Source organism: Rhipicephalus sanguineus, chromosome 8 (genome assembly GCF_013339695.2).
Source record: "Rhipicephalus sanguineus isolate Rsan-2018 chromosome 8, BIME_Rsan_1.4, whole genome shotgun sequence".
In the NCBI taxonomy this organism is placed as follows: Eukaryota; Metazoa; Arthropoda; class Arachnida; order Ixodida; family Ixodidae; genus Rhipicephalus; species Rhipicephalus sanguineus.
The window spans coordinates 31,384,730-31,409,202 of record NC_051183.1 but is presented as its reverse complement, the minus strand read 5'-3'; the positions used below and the strand labels follow the sequence as shown (position 1 = coordinate 31,409,202).

The 24,473-nt window shown below is 46.4% G+C and overlaps 1 non-coding gene across 1 annotated transcript; it reads left to right on the top strand.

The window, feature by feature from the left end:
- The first annotated feature begins 24,360 nt into the window (after window positions 1-24,360).
- On the top strand, window positions 24,361-24,434 carry Trnat-agu (transfer RNA threonine (anticodon AGU)). Its single transcript has one exon. It is a non-coding gene; the product is annotated as a tRNA-Thr (tRNA).
- Window positions 24,435-24,473: the final 39 nt, after the last annotated feature.

Below are 24,473 nucleotides of genomic sequence, written 5' to 3'. Positions count from 1 at the left end.
CATTCTACTCCCAATGTAAATGCCTTGCAGCGGCATTATTACGAATGAGTTCCCTTTTTAATCATCTTTTCCCCTGAAGAACGCTAAGCGAAAACAAACGCGTCCATGACTGTGGTTGCGCGAACCGTCACAAGATGTCGACACCGTCTCCCGGTAACCTGGTATTGCTACACCCCTTCTCTTATACCGGGATACTGCACACGCTAAAAACCTCGCTAATGATTTTGACGCAGCATAATTCAATGTTATCTAAATTATATGTAGTTTAAATGCTGTTATCATCCCCATTTAGTGGTTTGCGCAAACGTAAAGGTTTACGTACGTACGTAAAGGTTTACGTTTGGGCAGCTAAAAAGCTTTAGTAAAACTCGAGTTCCGGTGAAACGGTAAACGTAATCCGGTAACGGTAACGTAAAGAAGTATTCGTTACAAGCTAAAACTCCCTAATAAATAGGAGTTCGCGCACGGAAAATTTCAGGGAACATCACATAATGTTTGCTTAGGTTGCTTGAATGGGCGCAAAATACCTTAGGTATGCTGCACTGCGGCGCCAAATACCATCAGTAAGCACACCTAAGAAATCTAAGCACCAACTTGCTCAAAAAGAAGTCCTTTTGGAACTCTAATGGTTGGCTAGCAACAAGCAAGGCGGCAAGTGTAAATAAAATGATCTGTGTATCCTCTGACTTTTGGTATGAAGATTCATGAAAATTTCGCACGAATACCATGCAACCAAGCACAAGTACTGTCTGTCTGTATAGAGCAACGGACATTGTTTAAACACATTGCCCCATTTATCGTATTTATAGAATACATCGCGGTAATAATGGCTTCCGATTCTGACTAATAATGGCTTCATAGGTATCCTTGCATTATTTATGTGTTAGGTTCGGCCCAGTTGGGCTCTGGGACGACTCAGGTAATGCGCAGTAAGACGAGGAACAGAGGAACAGGTTTAAGACGGCATACTTTCAGAAAAGGAGCGATACACTGTAATGCGCTCGCGACATTGTATCCTTTCCTTTTAAAGGCATCGCTGTCAGGAGACGGAAGGTAAAAGATATCGCTTCACCAACTGTGCTGTTGCGCGATGGCCCCTTATCATGCTGAACAGCTTAGACCTACTTCGGCGCTGTTCGAAAACAAGTTCATGCTCGAGATCGCAACAGCTTACACATTCCTATGCGCGCTGCTCGACTTGCGTACTGTAGTTGGCGCATCTTGCTGGGCGATTCGGTCGTACATAATTAAAACAAGCGGCTACGCAAAAGATACACGGACAAGAAGAGAACGCCCGTCCTCGTTAGCTTCGTGTCCGTGTTTTTCTTTATATTGCGCAGCACCTTGTTCGAGTACTTGGTATTAGCAGGTTAAATCGCAGCAGCAGAAGCGCCTAATGTACGTAAGTATTCATGAAAATATAATATTAATTGTTGGGGTTTACGTCCTAAAAGCCCGATATGATTATAGGACGCCGCAGAGTGCAGTTCTCCGGAAATTTTGACCATCCGGCCGGAAATTCTGACCATTTTTCAAGGCGCATCAAAATATCAGTGCACGGGCCTCTAGAATGCCGCCTCCATCGAAATGCGGTCACTGCGGCCGGTATTCAATCCTGCGATTATCAGGACAGCACTAGAGCACCATTCGCACTAGACCATCGTGGCGGGCATATAGGTGCCCTTACATCGTCTCTATGTATGTCTTTATGGTCTGATCGATACAACTACGTTTTGGTGCTCATCCTGTTCTCAGTGACAATGAAGCAGAATCATACGATGATAATCAAGTAGGTTGCATTTCTGATTTGAGCCATAGTAGCTACAGTAGCCACAGTAGATTACGGTCAAACGTAAGTTTGATGTGTTCCTATTTATGATGTGGCAGTCAGCTCCAAATCTGTAAGAATATCTTGCTGTTTTGGGCCACACTCGTTTGTCTCAATATTATACTGCTCTGTGGTGTAAGAGACGCCTAATGCAGCTTTTGCATGGCTATATACGACATGGCTCTATTGAAAATGGGTGCAAGAAAGGCAGCGAGGCTTGAGCTTGTCAGTGAACATCGAAAATTTGACATCTTGGGTAGAAGACTTTGTCCTTCTGCAATGATATAAGATGTCTTGGTGATGATAATGATTATGACTGTTAGATATTAAACTGTGGTTGTCAAATTCAGTGCGTGAAACAAGCAGCATTGCCTCACTAGAGTTTGTAGAGCAAACATGAATAATTTAGTGCACCACATCGGTAAACGCGTAATGAGTCATGAGTCTTATTTTGTAGTTATCGCTGAGAGTACGCTTCAAGAAAAGAAATGTCACAGTTTCGCCGCAAGTGCGAAACAATGAATGCGATAGCAAGACATTGGAATGAGACATGCAGAACGACAAGCAGCTCGAAATTGGCTGCGCATCGCTCAAGCATAAAGGACGCAGGAGAAGAACACACGCAGGACAAGTACGAACTAACATCTATCACAGCTCGACACTTGCAGCGCGCTGTTCAAACATAAAGAAGGACCCTGGAAACGAACGCACAGCTATACACAGAACAAACGCGAACTAGAAACGGTAACAGTTGTTACTTCTTTGTGTTTGGGCAGCGAGCTGCAAGTGTCTGCTATGTACAACCGAATACTCTAAGATATTTCTTCTTTTTTTTTTCAAAACTGCATTCGACATATCGTGTGCCCGGTGTTCCACATCGCGAGTGGATACTGAAGGGGCCACTTTTTCGGGCGCATTTCAAGGGCAGTTCTCAAGTTCAAAGGAAATCTAGGAGAGTTACTTCAAAGCGAGCCCTTGGCGCTATCTCGCAGGTGATAGAACGCTGAAGCACCTCCTGATTTGCTGCGATAATACGGCTGTTTTGTGTTAAGTCTGAGTAAATGTTGTAGAATCAGGCACTCATTTTGGTATCTGCGTACCACTAACAGTAAATGGCATATATATATATATATATATATATATATATATATATATATATATATATATATATATATATATATATATATAGCTCGCCGTTTTTGCGGCGGCAGCCGCATGGCTCGTCGTAGCGTTGGCTGCGGAGCGAGAGGCCACAGGTTAGAATCCCCGGTGGTGCGCTTCGGATTTTTTTCTTCGTGGCTTTTTTATGTATATACATAAAAGTACATATACGGGAAATGACGGTGACGGCAAAAACCCACCGAGAGTGTCCATATAATTGCTATCGCAAGAAATATTTTGCAGATCCCACGCCTTGTGGGAATCGGTTTCATGCGAAACAGTCAGCAAATAATAGTCTATGCTGCATTTTTTGGCTTTGAGCCAAATGTTACCATGTGGATCGACGTGTTTTTGTAAGTGTAGTAGTTGTGTGCACACCGTGGGCTTACCAGGCACGTCGTCTGCACTGGCGTTTAAAAGGTACTTACCTTATAGTATGACGTAACGTCAGCACTCACGTTAGAGCACTCGCGTCAGTATTATCGAAACGGAGTGCACTTTCCGGTGCGATAGGGTAAATATCGTACGTAACTTTCGTTAGCGTAGTCCTCCGGGGTGGGGCAACGCTTGAATATAGCTTGCTCAATTATGAGGATGAAACGTAATGTTTATTGGACTGCTGTAAAGGCGGAGAGAAAAGTGGAACCACAAGTGACGTTAAGCCGACATGACGCCTGTATCATAGGAGTGCATAAAAAATGTTCATTGCTTTGTTATAAAATTATATAAACAGCATTAAAATTATATAAACAGTACATTCAGTGCACTTACTGAGGCTGGTACATTTCTTTTTAAATGCGGAGCATTTCTTAGTCGGACCTGCGGCGTCGGCGGTGCCGTCCACACCCCCACTGCGCATGCTCGGCTCGTCTCGTGCCGGCAGCAAGCCTCTCCTCTTCCTGCTGCGCATGCTCGGCTCGTCTCGTGCCGGCAGCAGGCCTCTCCTCTCCCTCCCTCCCTCCCTCTCCTCCCCCCTCCCCGTAAACACCCCGTAAAGTGTGTGCTGTGACATTCGTAATTCACCTAGAAATGTTGGCCTTCGATTCTTTCAGTGTCGATGCCTTATCGCGATAGATACGGCTCTTAAGAAAACCCCATAAGAAAAAAGGCTGGGGACGACATATCTGGTGACCTCGGGGGCCTCTTTTTTGTGCATTTGTGCTGAATTTTTTGTAGCAAACCAAATAACAATCGGACAATTTGTAGCGAAGCTACAGCCCATTGCAACAAGTCAGTTCTAAAATAATCACCCAATATTTCTCACTGTTGACACCGATCATGCCGGTAATGCACCTTTCTACAAAAGAAAAAAAACCCTCCCTTTGACGAAGCTTGCTTGAGCGTTTTGCTGCAAAATTATGTAGCATTAAAATGTGTGGTAATGTCCAATTAGTGGGAAAGTAGTGCTCTATTTTATGATGCTCTTTTCTAATTCTGTGAAGAAGGAGTGGTAGACATTTGATGATTGTCTGCTATGGTGGCACAGTGGTTACAATTATCGGTTGCTAATCCGGAAGTAGTGGGTTCGATGCCGGCCGCGGCGGTGGCATTTCGATGGAGGGGAATTGCTAGACACCCGTGTGCTGCGCGATGATAAAAGGTGCCAGATGGGCAAAATTTCCTGCGCCCTCCAGTACGGTGCGCCTCGTGATCATGTTGCGGTTTTGGCAAGCAAAACCCCGGATAGTCAGACGGAAGCCTTAGATGCCTGATCAAACGCGAAAATGGACCGTCGGCGGCGTCTGCGTCAACACTAGGGATGCAAGAAAACATGATGTGACGCCCTCACCGCATCTTGTTATCACGTCGTCACAGATCGCCAGAATTTCTGACGGCATAGTGATATCGCTGTGACATCGCATAAAATGCCCTTTGTCCAAATGCTGACGTCACATGATCACGGCATCACACGACATCATCATTTGGCCAAAGGTGGTCCGATCGGGGAGGCACTGTCAAGCCGCGTGAGCTGTAGAAAGCTTCCAGTACCTCCAATCCCGGAGGCAGTGCAAAACAACGTTGGGTTCAGGAAGTTTTCAGGGGAGGTGTGGGGGCCTACAATCGAGGCGGCTTTCGCCACCGAGTCGTCTTAGGTGGGTGCCCAAGGGATCGTGTGAATTTTATTACATGCGCTGAATATTTATCCTACTTCGTGGAAAACCGATAGCTCTGTCTAAGTGACAAACTAAAATAGACTTTTCGGGCATTTCTCCCATGGGACACACACATGCTTCCCTAGAACGCGAGCTTCAGCGAAACCCTTGTTGCAGACGCATTGACCAGCGTGGCAGCGCGGCACGCAGGTGTCCTTCGGTGGAGACACGTTGCAGCGTGGCTCGCAGCCTAACTTGCAGACCTCGAACGTCGAGTTCGGTTGGCATTTCGGCGGGCATTTTTTTACTGACACGCATTCAAACTTCTCGCTGGAGGCACTGAAAAGAGAAAGCGTCGATTAAAAGATTATCTACTTACAGCCCCGTAATCATTATACTTCGCTTATGAGGCTGTCAGAAAACGAACTGAGCTGGTTTCTTGTCAGTCTAGATAGGACAACATCACTCGAATACTACGTAATACACACTGTCATTATTATAATAGTGAAATGCTTGCCTCTGCCGGGATTATCAGACACAAAATAGCACTAGCCATCACTCTGCGGCCAACATTAGCCACAATTTGGCAAACGTTAGGCAAACCCGGTAGGCGCGGACCCCTTCTGGTAATATATACGTGCAATGCGCATATTGTGTGTTAATATAAACGGTCTCATAAACAGCTCAGGTCGCAGAAAAGTGGGTAGTAATGGCCATTGTCATGGTCGTTTATAAAGTATATATGATGTGACAGAGATCGGTCTCCGATCGATCAACACGTTGATAAACAAAGTTTTTTAGAAGCGTCTATGATATTGCTATTTGTCTTAGCGCAACCGAAAACAGCGTCTTCATATTGCACGTATATATATATATATATATATATATATATATATATATATATATATATATATATATATATATATATACACATATATACACATATATATATATATATATATATATATATATATATATATATATATATATGTATATATATATATATATATGCTACGGCGACCGCGAGCCAACAATCCACAAGAATGGAAGATGTTCTGGGACAGTGCGCGCTCTCGCTCTGAGTTGTTGTGTTGGCGGCCATTTTCCCAGTCTTGCGTGCGTCTCTCTGCCAGTACAGTATTTCCTAGTTCAAGTCCTTCTGTAGCACGTGACAATATATATATATATATATATATATATATATATATATATATATATATATATATATATATATATGTCTTCTGGAGTTTATGGCTCATTCGGTCAGTCTGTCATTTTAGAGAATTGTCATTGCTCTATGAACGAGATCGCAAGAACGTGTTCGACAGTTGCATAACGACAATAACGAAGATGTGATATATATATATATATATATCTATATATATATATATATATATATATATATATATATATATATATATATATATATATATATATATATATATATATATCTTCGTTAAATAGTCAGGCAACTGTCGAACACGTTCTTGCGATCTCGTTCATAGAGCACTGACAGTTCTCTAAAATGACAGACTGACCGAATAAGCTATAACCGCGAGGCCTGTGCGCCACACGCAGCACATTCAGAGCGAAAGCGGAGGCAGCGGCCTTTCTAGAGGCCGTTCTACACACTTATGGGACGTCGACTGCAACTACCGTTGCAACTTATTCACTACGACATAAATTGTCATACTTTACGGCAGTTAGGGAAGGAAGGAAGGAAGGAAGGAATACGAAAAGGAGAAGGCAGGGAGGTTAACCAGACAGCAGTCCGGTTGGCTACCCTACGCCGGGGGAAAGGGAAGGGGAGTAGAAAGATGGGAGAGACAGAGAGAGAGAGGGGGGAGCGAAAAAAAAAAGGAAATGATCAATAAATGCACTGACGCCTATGTGGCGGTGGCACTGTAAAAATAGTCACAAGCGCTCACAAGCGTTCACACAGGCCCGTAGTCCTTTAAAAGCACAAAAGTGCTTTAACTGCCTTGTGGGCCGACGAGCGATGGGGACGGTGCTCCAGAAGCATCTGCACGGAGAGCGGCCGATCGTCCAATCGTCGCATCGCATTAGAAAGAGTTCGTCTTTCGGAGGCAAATCGAGGGCAGCGGCATAGCAGATGATCAATGTCTTCCTCAGTACTGCAGACCTCGCATGCCGCACTGTCGGTGATTCCAATTAATGTTGTGTATGCCTTCGTGAAGGCGACTCCCAACCAAAGCCGACAAAGAAGTGAAGCTTCACGTCGACGAAGTCCGGATGGAGGTCGGAGTTCCAGCGTAGGGTTTATTTGGTGGAGTCTCGTACGTCGTATACTTGGCATGTTCCATTCCGCCAAACAGAGACTACGTGCCAGGTGACGAAGCTGCCTCGCAGCGTCTGTCCTGGAAAGAGGAATCGGAACGGTTGTCTCTTCTTGATGGGATGTGCGAGCAGCATTGTCTGCGGAAACATTGCCACTGATCCCGCAATGACCAGGTAGCCACTGAAAGTCAACCTCGTGGCCTTTTTCTTTGACGCGGTGATGAATCTTGAGAGTTTCGTACGTAAGCTGTTCATGGCATCCGCGTCGGAGAGGTGACCGCAGGCACTGTAACGCCGGTTTCGAGTCGGAGAAAACAGCCCATCTGCTCGGTTTCTCCGAATCGATGTACTCTAGGGCACAACGCAGAGCCGTAAGTTCTGCCGCCGTAGATGTAGTTACATGGGATATTTTGAGTCGTAGGGTTATTTCTCGTGCTGGTATCACCACCGCACCGCCGGAACTGGATGCCGTGGTCGACCCATCGGTGTAGATGTGTACGTGGTTACTGTAGGTTTCGTGCAAGAAAAGTAGGCTCAATTGTTTTAGTGCTGGGGTGGATAACGCTGACTTCTTCTGCAGCCCTGGAATTGTTAGGCGTACTTGTGGAAGGTACATGCACCACGGAGGAAACACCGGCTTCTCCGCGGGCGCATACCCTGATTTGAACGATGCGCGATGGGCGTAGACAGTTGCGCTAAATGTCGTACGGGGCCTTTCCGCAGCGAGGCTTGCCAGGTGGTGGGAAGGATTCCTGGCATATTGCCTGAGGTAAGTGCGCATGGTCTCAACGGTGATGTGCGTCGTGATCGAGTAGTCCTGAGCAATTGCAATGGTTTCAGCCGTTGAAGTGCAGCGTGGTAAACCAAGGCATATCCTAAGAGCCTGAGCTTGAATGCCTTGTATCGTACGAAGGTTAGTTTTGCAGGTATTGGCTATTGCAGGTAGGCTGTATCGCAGGAACCCGATAAATAATACCCGGTACAGCTGCAACATAGAGTGTATGGATACTCCCCAAGTTTTTCCTGCGAGGAACCTGAACAGGTGACAGATAGCGTTCAGCCGCTTTTTCACATAGTTTACGTGAGGAGTCCAAGACAGGTCTCTGTCGATTATGACTCCCAAGAATCTGTGACTCCTGCTGGATGACACACATTGGCCGTTAACTGATATGCCGTAAGCGGACATTGGCTTTCTGGTGAATGCCACGACTGCACACTTTTCACTTGCGATTTCGAGTCCTTGATTACGCAGGTAGCGAGATGTCACTGTAGCTGCCTTCTGAAGTCGAGCGCGAAGTTGAAGCCGCGTAACAGCTGACGACCATATACAGATGTCGTCAGCATAAATGGAAAGTCGTACGCTGCTTGGCTGGTTGTCGACTAGTTTAATGAGCGTCAGGTTGAACAAGGTCGGGCTTAGCACTCCTCCTTGAGGGACACCACGGCTGCCATAATAATCGGGTGTCGGTCCATTCTCTGTCTGCACGTGAAATGATCGCTTTTGCAAGTAGCTGTGCACCCACATATAGATCTTGCCACCAAGTCCTACCGCTTCTAACGCGCTTAGGATGGCTTCGTGGGTGACATTGTCGTAAGCCCCTTTAACGTCGAGAAACAAAGCAGCAGATAATCGTTTGCAGGCCTTCTGGTGTTGGACGTATGTCACCAAGTCAACCACATTGTCTATTGACGAGCGACCGCGTCTAAACCCGGCCATGGCATCTGGGTAGATATCGTAGTATTCTAAGTACCATTCTAGTCGCGTCAGGATCATCCTTTCCATTACCTTTCCCACACAACTAGCTAGCGCAATCGGGCGGTACGAGGTAATGTCCAAAGGCGACTTGCCAGCTTTGAGGAGTGGAATCAGACGACTTGATTTCCATTCCTGTGGAACCATACCAGTCTGCCAGGAGTCGTTGTATAGCAGCAATAGTACCTTCCGAGCTTGAGGCCCTAGGTGACAAAGAGCACGGTAGGTTATGCCGTCAGGTCCCGGCGCTGAAGAACGCCTGCACAAAGCCAGCGCAGCGTTTAGTTCTTTCATAGAAAACGGACACTCCATGCGGGGATCACGTGCAGCTAGTGGGCAGTCGGGCATTCCCATCCCCGTTTCTGCGGGATTTGCCTCGCCGGCAATCCTTCTACAGAAAGATTCTGCGACGTCCAACTCCGTACACTGTAGATGTAGTGCCACAGATTTAAACGGGTGGCGCTGACCAAGGGTTGTATGCAGACCACGAACAGTTCTCCATATAAGCGACAAAGGCTTTCGTGGATCCAGAGACTCACAAAAAGATACCCATCGGCGCGAAGCCAGCTTGTTCATGTGACGCTGGATCTTCTTTTGTGTGCGTCTAGCCAATCTCAAATCATATTTTGACTTTGTGCGTCTATATCTTCGTTCCGCACGGCGGCGAATTGCTCGAAGCTTCTCGAGTTCAATGTCAAAATCGGTGCGCGCTGAAGTCATCGAAAGCGAGCGCGTGGTAGTCTGTAGTGCACTCTTCATTGCGTCCACTAGGTTGAAGGGTGAGCCGTCACAACAGTCCTCCAAGATTGACTTGTAATTTGGCCAGTCGGTGCACGTGATGGCTCTGGAGCACTTGGAGCTAGTCAGACCTTCAATCTTCAGATATGTTGGGATGTGGTCGCTACCCCGCGTTTCCAAATCCGAAAACCAGTGAACTCTTCTGGCGAACGAACGTGAAACGAAAGTAAGGTCCAGGCAACTACTGTACGCTGGTCCACGCAGATAAGTAGGACTTTCATCATTCGAGAGGCAAAGTTCGTATTCAGAGGCAAGGGACACCAATTGTCTCCCTCTAGTGTTCACCTTGGTGCTTCCCCATAAGTAATGGTGGGCATTGAAGTCGCCAGTTATCACCCACGGCTGGGGAGTCGATCTCAAAATTCCGCATAAGCGCTCGTAATCTAGACGAGCTGATGGAGATATGTAGGCTCCAAGAATTGTGAACGTGATCTTGTTCTTCTTCACTGTTAGACAAACGTATTGGTTTTCTTCGTCAGGTGGTACTGGGTGATGAACGTAAGTCAAATCGCGGCGTATAAACATAATAACCTTGCTGCACTCTCCGTGGGTGGAGGACATAAAGCATTCATATCCGGATAGTCTTATAGGAGCTGACAGGTTGGGCTCGCAAATCACAACGATGGGGAACTTGTTGGTGAATACATACTGTCTAAAGTCGGACATGCGAGGCTTAAGCCCTCTTGCGTTCCACTGAAAGACGGATGAATTCTTGACCTCCGCACGGAACGATAGCATCTCGCGGGCCATGGTTTTATCCTAGAGCTGCAAGCACCGGACTCAAAGTGTCCAGCACCTGCAGCGCGCTCTGCGCAGACGGAGTCTTAATGTTGCTCAAAAGAAGGCGCATTGCGCTCATAAGTGACTGCAACATGACTATGACTTGTCGATCTTCAGTCGTCTTTGCATCATTGGCTCGTGAAGACATCGAGGGTGGCGGGATCCGATGTGACTCTGAATCAGGTTGCGCTCGTGAAAGTGAGGGCCACTCTTCACCAGGTGCGAGTGTTGACCCTGCCTTTGTTTTCGTTGTATCCGTCTTTGCAAAGTTTGGCGATCGGTAGCCAGTTGCTTTGACGGTAGATGGCGAGTCTCTATCGGCAGATGCGACGTTTCGTGATCTGTGACGATGCCGTCGTCGCCTGACAGTAGCAGCAGCCTCTCTGTGTGTTGAATTGTCGCGCACCATACGTTTGAGTACCGCACGCTCGTTCCGCACTCGTGGGCAATCCTTAGATGACGCTTCGTGAGCACCATGGCAGTTGGGGCACTTTAACACAGTGACCTGGCAGACGTCTTCTGAATGGGGTTCAGCACACCGCGGGCACACAACATTGTTGGTACAGACACCTTTTACATGTCCTATCTTGTAACATTTGTAGCATTGAAGGGGCTTCGGTATGTATGGACGGACTTGGTGGCGAACGTGGCCAACTTTGACGTGTGACGGAAGGCTGTCGCCCTCAAACACAAGCTTCAAGCAACGTGAGTGGCCGAGCCTTGCGATGTGCGTGATGAGGGCACCTTCTGTAGTTGGCTTTATCAAAACTGGAAAGTCGTCAGTTGGGATGGAAACGTCGACATCATAAATGACGCCAACACTGCCGTTACAGCCTGTGGGGATCACTGATCTCACTTTGACATTGTCAATCTCTGTCACGTTCCGTAGGCTTTGCAGCGCGCTACGGTGCAGAACATCTACTGCCAGGACATTCTTCCGTGGGTTGATCCTCACGTCTTTAATCTCATTTGGCACAAGCCCCTCGAGAAATGCAGAGAGGACTTGCCTGTTTAGCAGGCGTAAATTGGCCGCAGGGTCTATGGCCATGAAGAGCATAGTGTGCGGCCAGCGCTGTGGTGTAGTCTTCACGGTGGATACACTTGCCGACGATGATGTCCGCAGCAGTCTTCTTTTTGCATTTCGGCTCATGACAACCGTGAAGTCGTCGTCCGATGAGTCGAAGCTGTCCGAGTAGAACTCTGTTGCCTCGCTGTCTGTGCCGCTTGAGGCATTCCCCCGTTTTCTTGACGCTGCCGGACGTGACTGTTGCGCGCCAGGAAGGTCCTTGGAGGCTTCTTCATCCATTCTTGCATGAAGGGAGCGGCAGCTCCCAGGATTGGTAGGAAAACAAATCGAAAAAATCGAGATACAGGTACAAGCGTTCTATGAAAGAATCACTTCGTCGTCGTCTTCCGCAGTTAGGGAAACACCTACCATGCCATTACTCTTCATTCTGGGGAGAAACGAGGTACCCGCTGTACATGTGTAAGGCCTTGTAGATGCCGTGACTGAAGCGATGAAGAATCATTGCTGACCCACTTAAAATGGGTGGTAAGCTTTAAACAACCCACGCGTTGTGCAATTAGTATTGTGTGACCGCCTAGTTGTTATTCTACTCTTATACCACGCTATATGACATTTATTAACGCGATCGAAAAATTCATAAACGGGGAGGTGAGTGCTCGAGCCGACGTTTCGACAAGTGGACTTGTCTTCTTCAAGGCTGGAACTTCAAGAAGACAAGTCCACTTGTCGAAACGTTCGCTCGAGCACCCACAATCTGTTCACAGATTTTTTCATCGCAAGCTTCCATCCTCCCCTTCCTGCAGTTTTTTGGATCTGTTAACGTGGTTTCTTCGAGTACACGAAGCCTGTACACGGTGTTTTTGAGAGATGCGCCACCAAAATCGGCTGTTGTGATCTCATAGGGTTTTCACTGTAACATAGTAAAAAAAGAGGCATACAGCTATCGTATAGTTATAGGTATGACTAATGCTCCCCAACATTAACAAGCTGCGGGCATTTGATAAGGAGATCCTTTACGCACCCAAAAGCCGTCGCGGTGGCTCTCTGGTTACGGTGCGCGGCTGCTGAACGGAAGGTCGCGGGTTCAATACCGGCCCCGGCAGTTTTATTTTGACAGAGGCGAACTGCTAAAGGCCCGTGTACAGTGCAATTTCAGTACACCTTAATGAACGCCAGGGTGTCTGCTTTATCCGCAGCCCATCTCTACAGGGTTTTTCATAGCCTGAGTCACATTGGGAGGTAAAATCCTAGAAACCAAACCAATTAAGGACTCATGAGCACTCACGCCACTTTTAAACAGGAACGTTTCAATCGAGGTTGCTTGTGCGATACATTGCCAGTGCTTTTTCATAGCCGGGAAATAACGTATATTAATTCGGTGTTATTGCTGAACCGTGTATAGGCTAGTAGATGCTCGCCGGTGATTTCAATACCTGAGGCGAACACAGTGAAAGAGCTCTAATATCGTTGAACTTCTTTATCGAAGAGGTACGTGCCTTGAGAGAGGAGAAAATGTTCAGCAGCATGTTAAGCTCTGCGCAACGATTGAAGGCGAAAGGTTGCTTCACGCTTGGTATTGTATTAGGTTGTACAATTGGGGACAGCACTGCTTGCAAGAAATAACCAGACGCAGTGAGAAAAACACCTATTAATTTACATCGACGTTCACAGAAAATTGCAATATCCACCACCCCCACCCCCGAGGAAGTTATCATATCACGTCATGTGCTGATGTCATGATCCAGTTACTATTTCTAAATATATGTGACGTCATGACGGCAGCACAACATGACTTCGTGGTGCGTTTGATAGATAGATAGATAGATAGATAGATAGATAGATAGATAGATAGATAGATAGATAGATAGATAGATAGATAGATAGATAGATAGATAGATAGATAGATAGATAGATAGATAGATGCTCTCAAGGGGTCCCGGTTTTAGCAAGAAAAATTATCATTCACAATGAATTATCCTTTATCATAATATTACATCAATAGAGAGTACCTTAGTAACCTTAGATTCACTGACGACTTTGCATTGATGAGTAACTCAAGGGAGGAACTGCAATTCGTGATTACTGAATTGGACAATGAAGAACGGTAGGTCTGAAAATTATGCGCAGGAAACAAAAGTAATGTGGAACAGTCTCGGAATAGAACATCGCTTTTGCGATATGTAGCGACGCACTGAAAGTGCTGAAGGAATACGACTACTGAGGACACGTAGTTACTGCGGCGCAGAATCATGGGGCTGAAGTAACTAGAAGAATAAGAATGGGGTGGAGCCCATAGGGCAGCCATTCTGAAATCGTTAATGGTAGTTAACCACTATCCCTCAGGGAGAAGGTATATAATAGCTGCATCTTATCGGTACTTACCTACGCAGCAGGAACCTGGAGGCTTACAAAAGAAGTCGGCTTAAATAGAGCAAGACGAAGGGATCGCAATAGAAGGGAACATGATAGATGTAACCTTAAGGAGAAGACATAGGGCAGAGTGGCCCAGGGAAAAATTGGATGTTAAGGACATCTCAGTAGAAATCAACAAGAAGAAATAGGCATGGGCAGGGCATGTAGCACGTACTCAAGATAAGCGCTGGTCATTAAGAGTAAGAGACGGGATTCCAAGCCACCGCAAACTGACGAGGGGTAGACACAGAGCTAGGCGGGGCGATGTTATTCAGAAGTTTGCGGGTAGAACGTAGTCGGTAGCCAGCACAGGACCAGGTTGATTGGCGGAACATGGGAGAGGCCTTTGCCTTGCAGAGGGCGCAGTCAGTCTGATGATGATGATGACTTATCATTCAAAAACATTGCTCAGCAAGTGAGCCTGATGTGACGGCTAGGAATCGTCGCCTACTTACCGCACGTATCCTGGCGGACACGTACAGCCATTCATGCACGTCCTTACGCACACAGTAGGCACTGGTTTTCCGCAGATCAAAGGGCATACGCTCCGGCAGAGGCCGTAGTCGGCGTTAGGCCATTGCTTGCACTTATTGCAGTCCTCAACTCGAATGCACTGGCCCCACGCGTTGCGGACGTAACCTGGTTTGCAAACGCACTTCCTTAGCTTGTGCACATCGTCAGCACGCAGTAGTCGAGGCTTGCAGTATGTGTCTTTCCTTGGTCTCGTCAGCGGAACTTCGTCGTCACCACATTTGACTGCTGGATCTGCGACGAAAAGTAGATGTTTGCTGGGGTAAACGCAAACCAGTGGTCAGATATGCAGGACATAGGCCTCGCAGGATGCCTGTAGCACCCTGCCCAAACATGTAGCCAATTAGCGGCAACTTATCGCGAAAGCGTCGCGTTAAAAAAAAATTGATAGCGCACGTATAAATTTGGGGGGCGATCGGAGATCTGTTCGTTCCGCTTGTTCGTTCTCCTGGGGAAGAACAAGCGCGCTGATTGGCTGAAGCAGGAGATGCCACTCAAGGCCGGTGGGTGTCGCCATTTCTTTTTTTGCTTGATCTTTTCTTTTTTGGTGACGTCATATCGCGGCATAACGAGTGGGGTGATCGAAGATCTTTGTTCTGCGCCGTTCGTTCTGTACACATTCTGGCGGCGTGTGCTGCGCTCAAACAACTCACCTTGGCATATTTGACTCAACGTTACGACGACACTCTGCACATATACACCGATGGATCTGTGACTCCGTGCGCTTCGACTGCAGCCTTTGTGATTCCTCATCTGGGTACCTCCCGGAAGTACAAATTAGATCACAGGTCGTCTTCAACAGCTGCAGAACTTGTTGCGATACGGGAAGCTATCCAATTCGTGTGCGGACAATCACCACGTAAATGGACGATACTCTCAGACGCAAAATCCGCATTACAAGCTATTGACTCTTGCTCAAGAAGGGGACAATATTATGCACTTGCTTTAGAAATCATTCACGCATTCGACCTTACGCAGAAGATTGGTCATTCAGTTACACTGCAATGGATTCCTGGACACTGTGGATTGGTAGGCAACGAGCTTGCTGATTCTGAAGCAAGAACCGCTGTCTCTAACGCCCCCACCGACGTGAAAGTACCGTACACGCGAGGTGACGTGAACTCTTTATTGAGATTGCTCATGCGAGAGTGCATAACCACTTATTGGTCTCAGCCAGACCATCGATATAGGCGCCTGCGGGAAATAGATCCGGAAATGACTTTTCGCCTCCCGGCTAGAATGAACCGAGGCAAGGCCAGTTTGCTGCACCGGATTCGTCTGGGAGTTGCATTCACTCGCCGCTATGCACACCTCATCCGCCGTGCGGACAGCCCGAACTGTGAACGATGCCAAGTACATGAAACAACAGCACATATATTTTGTGACTGCCCACTTTACGTGTCACAACGTAATGCACTTGCTTTAACGTTGTCAGGAATCGGTGTGGCAACACTAAGTGAGACGGGTATTTTGTCAGCTATGTGCGACCAGACAAAGTCACCAACTGCTATCAAGGCTGTGATAGATTTTCTTAGGAGCACAGAACTGGACACAAGACTATAGCGAAACCACTACGTCACGTGGTTATTGTATTATTGTATATACGCATATCTCTTTCCTCTCCCCATCATCACCCCTCATCACTCTTTTTTTCCCCTTTCCCTTTTCCCCTGTGCAGAGTAGCAGGCTAGAGCGCACTAGCTCAGGCCGACCTCTCTGCCTTCAAATAAAATTCTCTCTCTCTCTGGCGGCGTACACGACTGGCCGAAGCCGGAAAAAATCACGTCTCTGAGGGACATAGCCATTTTTCTTTATGCTTGATCTTTTATTTTTTGGTGACGTCATACGCGTCGTAACGAGCATGTCGTCTGCTACAAACGAACGGAGCGCGAGACCGATCGCACGCATTCTCTCGAGCGAACAAACGGCTTCGCACGACATGATCCGGCGGTTGCGGCTGCCGCAACAGCTGATTTTGAGAAAATGGCGCTTGCGACGTGTGCTTCTCTTGCGGTTGGAGGTGCGAGATGCGTTTGAAGACATGAGCGAGTGCGGCGTCGCTTTCTGTTCTCGAAACGAACAGTGCGAACAAAATGAACGGGCCTGCCACTGGGCTGTGGTCTTACGCGCAGGGACTTCTTAGTTCAAAAGCGCTACCAGCTACTGCCACGTGTCGTCCCGGTCCTCACTCGTGAACGACGGCCCCAGTGGGCACGACGGTGTAGGTATCTGTGGGTGCTCTTTATAAAAGCCAGCAGAAGCTCCTTTTGACGATTCGACACCCGGGAGCCCAAGCCAGACATTCCGGTGGGATGACATCTTGAAAAACTGCGCCAACCGCTACTTTTCTCTTTTTTTTTTCGCGTGCGCGTATTCACATAGCGAGCACGTTAGAAAAACTAATGCCAATAAATATCAGCACTCTAACCTATTGCTGTTTCAGAAACTGTTTGAGCTTGAAAAGAAAAACAATACCTTTTCGTATAACAACTGTATTTATTACAAGGCGAGAAACACTTCGTTTTGAAATATACGGTCCCCTTGCCGAGGACAAACGATATGCGTCTACTTCCGGAAAGCTCGCCGCTCACCGCTTGACGATTGGCTGTCCTCTTCCTCTTGGCGGAAGAGAGCTGCGGACCGCCCACTTTTGTGACGTAACACCGCCAGAACGAACGCGGAACGAACAGAGATCTCCGATCCCCCCCCCCCTTGCTGTTGATGAAGATATCATAGGCAAAATAAAGAGAAAGTTTCGATAAGGTGGCAACAAAAGTGGGCTGCCGATGCTGCCAGCAAGACTATTTCGATTTGCTTTTATTGAAAGTAGAAAACTGCTCTCCACACTACATTTGTCTTATGGAAGGCTTTCCCAATTTGTTTTCCTATATCGTCAAAGAAATTCGCTGAATCATTGCAGTTACCTTATCGATTTTCCTTACTCATTGCTCTAAGCGGGTTGGACGCCGTCCACAGCTGGAATACTTCTCGTCCTCACCTGCAATATTCACTGCAGTAATAATAAGCAGTAATAGAATTGATGTCTTGGGAAATTCAATGCGTTCCGCTTAAAGCAGTGACATTGCCCAGCGGGTATTTAGGGGGTGTGCAAGCCGCCCCTCTTCCATCCGAAATTTTAACGCGATAGCGATAAAGAGCTTGTTCCGCGGAAATTCCGGCATCGGTGTCGGCGTCGGCGTCTTTGGTCACGAGCGAAAGATCAGCGTTGTCCGTGACCGGAAAATCAAGAAAGATGCAAATAAAATAAATAACAAAAATCTAGGTCCGAGTGAGAATCTAGTCTAGACCTTCTGCGTGGCAGGCAAGTGTTCTACCATTGAGACACGCTATTGCTCAAAACTGCTTCAGAAAAAAGCACTATATGAATGTCAAGTAGTGGGACGAATCTCCTTAATGTAATATTGCGTGGCAGAAGCGTAGGATAGCGTCAGGCATCAAAACATGTGAATTGCGCAAAGTGGAGATGTTTTAAAGGCCCAACCATTACAAAGCGCTCAGACATAATCAGCTGCAAAAGCATCATCAAAGTGAGCCGCTGCGTAGGTTCGCATGTTGCCTTACGCACGTGTAGTGGGCCCTTCGCTGATTCGTAAAAGGAAGAATTATGATGTAGTGGGCACTTAACAACTGTACTTGCAGTATACATTCTAGGATAATTTGAAACGGCAAATGTTACGTGAACAGTCTTTCGTTTCCTTACGGCACGGTTGAGGCATGCACCGAGAACTGAAGCCACGCTAGCCATTGAGAAGGCGATGCTCACGGGGTCCGATTACGCTATCACATTCTACTCTTGAACGCAAAGCTCAAGCGTCCTCCAAGTATTTTTGCATTTTGTACATGCTTTGGCGGTGCCCCTCGTTACGTGGGGATAAGGACCTCACAGAGCAGAAATGGAGCTCGGCCCTCAAGAGCTCGGAATATCAGCAACAACTTTGGGCTGTCCAGAGAGCCTGCGATGCGGCGGTTAGGCTAGGCCTAACTGTCCCCACGTGGGAGCGGCCCGCGGTGTCACCCTAAGGGGTGGCACTTCTCCGGATCTTTAAATAAAGTTCTTCGTACCGTACCGTATCAGTACATATATGAGTGAACATACAGACACACGCGCAAATATAGATCGAAGGGTCTCGGACGACCACCTTGCCTGAAAATATTTCCAGAAACGCCCCTAACCCAAATGCATGAATTTGACAGGATATTCTTGCTTTCCTGCAGTATATAACAATGAATAACGTGTAAATGAGATAAAACTGCGTACAGAGGTCTGCAACGTCAGGAGCATCGAATATTGGTGACTGTGATGACCAGGTCTTTGAGAGAGCACTTCTTATGTGCAGTTTCCTTGTTTTCGACGCAGAATGTTTCGCATAAGCCGCGATATCAATGCCCACTGAGTACGGACAATACAGCTTACCTCCCTGTTTGGTTAGCGCCGCTAGTGCAGAAAATACAACAACCACTAGTGTCGACGAATACATGGCCAGTTCCTGGACGAAAGCCGACAGCTATAGAACGGCTGATGCATCTGCTGCTTATAAAGCTGTCTACTTCGAAACCCGAAAGTTATGTTATTTATCTAGCATACAGGAGCCAGCCGAGAGCAACTTCATTGGATGCAAGCGGTATGAGAGAGGATTGCAGGAAAACAATAAGCGATGACTTACTGTGTCATGCATGATGTCTTGATCTACGTTAAAACAATGGACGTAGAAACACCTGCCGTTTATATCCGGTGATTTTCTTCATGGCAACTCAAAGTGCGAACAATCGACGGCCACACGCTATGCAGGTGTAGACGTGCATGTTTTGTTTAGCATTTTCCTTCATTACAATCCACGATGAAAACGAGGGAGATTCAGCTGAAGATTTCGTTTAAATTTATCAATATACATTATCGCAATAACGAAGGCAATATTTCCGGAGAATGAAAGGAACGAGATAGCGGCTTCAAGGATTCATGTGAGTCGCTGCCGTTTTCCCAGTGAGTGTGCCATCCGTGCTGTTTCGCATTTCTCCCACAAACAGCAAACAGAATTGTGCAGCGATAAATAACTAAGAAATAGGTGAAATAGGTGCCACGCTTTCAGATCGAGAATAAATTGAATGAGACCAAGAGCACTCGGCACTTTGCCTTAGTTCGTTAAAGCGCCTGCGGACATCGTGACTTCGAATCTCAACGGTACCTTTTTTTTTCTCCTCGCAGTTTTAAGGTTTCTGTTGATCAGAATTGGCAGTAAGTGTACTACACCAGTTTAATGTTCTTAAAAATATAGAATTGTTCAGAAAAGCTTCTGGCGTATTGAAGAAGTGCTTCTGCTGGATATTTGGAATTCGCATATATGCATGAAAACTAAAGCCGTACAAGAAATACGAAATTTTCGCAATTGAGGTATACAAATATTAATTTCATGGTGCATGTTATACTCACCAAACTCGACCCTAATAGTTTGCAAGGAAGCTACTTCAAGATTAGTTTTGGTGATTGCGAGCGGAAGAAGATATGTGGGTTTTTAAAGATGGAGGAGAACGTTGCTCTTCTGCCTGTCGCGAACACCTCCATCGGATGCAACAGCTATGAGAGAGGATTGCCGGAAAACAATGAGCGACGACTTCACTGTCATGCATGATATCTTCAATTATGCTACGACAATGGACGTAGAAACATCAGCCGTGTATATTTGGGTATTTTCTTTATGGCAGCGTAAGAGTAGGAACAATCGACTTACACATAATATGAAGGTGCAGCCGCACACGTTTACTTTATTGTTTTTGTTGATTACTGAAGCAGCATCAATGACGAGAAAAACTCTGCTGCAGCTTTGGTATAAAGCGATGAACATGTATTATCGTTTACGCTAAGGCAAAAGCTCCGCAAAATGAAAGGAATGGAATGGCAGCTTCAAAGGCTAATTAATGCTGTTTCGCTGCCGTTTTTGTAATGAGGTCCGCAATCCGCGCGTCTTTGAATGTCTTGCAGAAGCCGGAAATAAAGACGTAGTCTTGTCGAACGACAAGCGACAGATAAAGTAATGCAGATTGGGCAAGTTGGTGCATCATGATATCGTATTGGTATAGCGCTGTAGGGTCATGCAATAAACAAACGTTGGAAGGTTAGCGCTCATCCTGTTTGCCTGTGTTTCGTTTTTCGCTGTTGCCTCTTTGTCTTCGTGCTCAAACTGAGCTGCGCTATACCAATACGATATCATGACAGATAAAGATTTGTGTCTGGATTTAAGATGGTTATCATTTCAATGAATCCATGGAAAATTGGTGCCGTGGCTTAGTTGGTTAAAGCGGCTGCCTTGTAAACAGGAGATCGTGAGTTGGAATCTCACCGGTGTCCTTTTTTTCTCACAACTTAAGGATGGGTCAATCTGTCGCATTTTGAGTACAACGTTCAAGGATGATGTTAAAATTCACACGTCTCATATGCCGTTGCGTAGGACCACTCGAAGGCGAAAACCATCCGGTGTGGCTATTTTACCAGAATCATGATGTTGGTGCTTGAGATGGCCACGTGATAGACCTACCCTTTCTTGATGCTGCGGCTGCTGAGCAGCAGCAGTGATGATGGATTATAGCTGAGGCTCAGGTCAAGGTTTGGCAGCTTTCAATTACCCACACGGAAACCAATTATCGTGGTGTGGCGCGATACTGAGCTTCTGCCACGCAATATTACAGCGTTAACTTGACTCCCTGCCCCACATGACTATTATGTGGGGTATTTTTCCAAAGCGGTTCCAAGCACTGGCGTCGGCTCGGTGGTAGAATACTCACTTAGCAATACGTTTTGTTGGGCTAGTTGGTTCATGACTTCTGAAGGAAAAAATTGTAGCGCAGAGCAACACACGGACAGACCCGTCCTCTCTGTCTGTCCGCGTGTTGCTCTGCGCTACAATTTTTTCCTTCAGAAGTAGAATACTCGCCTGCCACTCGGAACACCTGTGTTTGACGCCTGTTTGGGCCAAGATTTTTATCTGATCATTATTAAAGTTAATAACGTCGCGGCAGGCTTTGCACCATACATCGCGTTTTGAAAGGCTAGCGTCTGATGAGGTACTTACGGAATTCGCCTCAGTACAAACTGCACCAAGTGTGGATTCCCTTTAAGTACAGTATTGTTAGCGGCGCAAGGTTGTGGAATAATGCATAGGTGCTTGAGCTGGATTATTAGAAGTGAGGAATATGCGCGAAGAATGAATCAGTGCGAGTCAATAATTATGAAATGTTTGCTATACAGATGTCCAAGTGTTCATTACACAATGCATACTACAATTTGCAAATTCATGTGAAACAGTATGCAGGAAATGCACTTTGCAAATAATTTTGGCTGAAACGATTGTGAGGAGGATATGTGACGTGTCAAACAAGCGGCGGAAATGTATGCTTTTTCCGTTTCTTTAAATATTTTTATTGTGAATATTGTCAATAGAACTGTATCTCGTCAAGCGCTATATATTTCGCAATTTTCTAGCATTGGGCATAAATTTTATGGAATAGTGTTTCAGCTGGAATGCTTTGGCATTGAAGATATCGAAAAATTGGAGAAAGCGGAAAATGAAACATTCACGCTAGCACCCACATTACAAAATAATGACGCACTTTTAAGATTATTGAGGATGCAAGTTCATATCATTCCTAGTGTTCAAATAATGCGAAAACCTGGAACAAGGTATGTCGCAGGAGACAAAGTTTTGATAACATGTATACTCTTTGTCAAGTCGTGACGAAGACATATTAGCTTATCGAAGAGCTGGCTTCATATACTTTTTCATGGCCAGAGGTTTTTCTTGACCAGCATTGATAGTGACCTGGTGCACTGTTTGGACCATGGTATAGTGCTATAGATATTAAGATACGTAAACGATTACCTAGTACATTTTAAAGAACATCCAGGATTGACGCGCACGAATTCCGCGCAGGATATTTTAGCGACCTTTAAACGACACGGGAGAGGTCTAACCTTCCCCTACAATTTACATGACCAAAATTGAATGCAGTTTTTAGATATTCACCTATCTCGAACTACTGATTACATATGCTGGATGTACTCGCCGCGAGCCAGAAAATACCTGTTGTACAAATCTGCGCATTCCAGGTCTATTAAACGCGCTATTGGCATGCTATGTTTGACGGAAGCCTTGGAGAAATCACGTGATCACCTGGTACATGACAGCCCAAGCATTCAGGCTGCAGAAGTTGACGGCTAGTGAAACCCCAGAATGTCAAGTTCGTAAAAAAATACGACCAGCGGTTGTCCCCTATATCCACAAGGCGTGACAAAACCTGAAGAATATTGCCAATCGTCACGGTGTGCCGATCGTATATTCCGCTCCACGCAAGCTGGCTTCCCTATGCATCCGCATCGCCTCTGCAAGGAGTGTGCAACATTGCACTAAGCGCCACGCCGCTCAATTCGTCGAGTGCTTGACGGGGGTAGTATACGAAATTCCTCTGACATGTGGGAAAGTATACATCGGCCAAACGGGCCCGTGTACGAATGAACAACTTAAGAAACACCAGCTTTCGATAAAGACTGGACAAGATCTAATCTGCCCCTGAATTACAGCGCATGTCCGTTGCTTGCTTGCGGTAAACCGTGCCAACCGTTACTGTCGAGAACAAAAATTTTAAGGCGCAGTCGTGAGCAGTTGGCAGGTGAGCTTGCCGGGGCTTCTTTCATCACGGAAAATAGAGACGTTTGTGCCAGTGATACATCACTCAGATTGTATTGCAATAAAAACAAGTTTATCACATGCGTGTAGATGAATTTGCAGTTTTCGTAGCATAAACATGCGCTTTTTTTACTGAATAAAATTCAGTCACGAGCCTGCGCTCACCCTCGTTCTCTTCTCGTCCGTGTTTCTTTAGCGCAGAACCTTGTTTAATGATTCAGATGCGTCGTCACCACGATTCCTCATCGCTTTAAGCCTTCGTCCTCTCCCGAACTTAGTTATTCTTTGGATTGCTATAATGTGGAATGTCGTATGGATATTTTTTTTTGCTTGTGATCGCTGTACCGGCCTGGCAGTAAACGAGTGGACACAGAAACAAAAGCATGGTAGGCGTTTCGAATGTCTTTATTTCATCAGCATAAATTACACACAACATGGCGCAGAATACCAACCGCCACTACTTCTTATTGCGCGCTCAGGTGAATGTCTCAAGTCCGAAGTTAGAATCGGAGGTGCCTGGTGAAATATGTTTTCGACAGAAGAGCGAAAAAGTTATGTAGTGCTGAAAACTGAAATCGGGTTGTTTTCCATCTGACAACTACCTCTTTTTAAACAGATACGCGTGTTACGCGCTTGCAGCTCACATTGGTAGGTTGGTAACAACTTTATTGATGGTCCGGCAGAGCTTTCGCCGACTGGGCTTTAGGTCTCCCACGTGAGGACGTCGAGGCCTTGCCTTCCGCCGCGGTGGGCCGCTGCCTTGCGCAGCCCCAGCCTCTGCAGCTCACTTGGTCCTGGCACTATTTTGACGGCAGGCACATCTTATACTAGTTCAGTAGTGGCCTCCTTAATGACGCTACGCGTACCACATTTCGCAGCGCTGGGAGGCATTGCGGAACGCTAGCAAAGAAAAATAGAAAGAAACATTTCAATTGTGGTACCACTGACGGTTTGGAAGGAAGCCAAGACGTTGCGTGGGCAACGGCGCCGTGGCTTAGTTGGTTAAAGGGCCTGTCTAGTAAACAGGAGATCGTGGGTTCAAATCCCATTGGTGCCTTTCGCTTTGATTTTTGCATCTCAGGTCAGCTGTACAGGT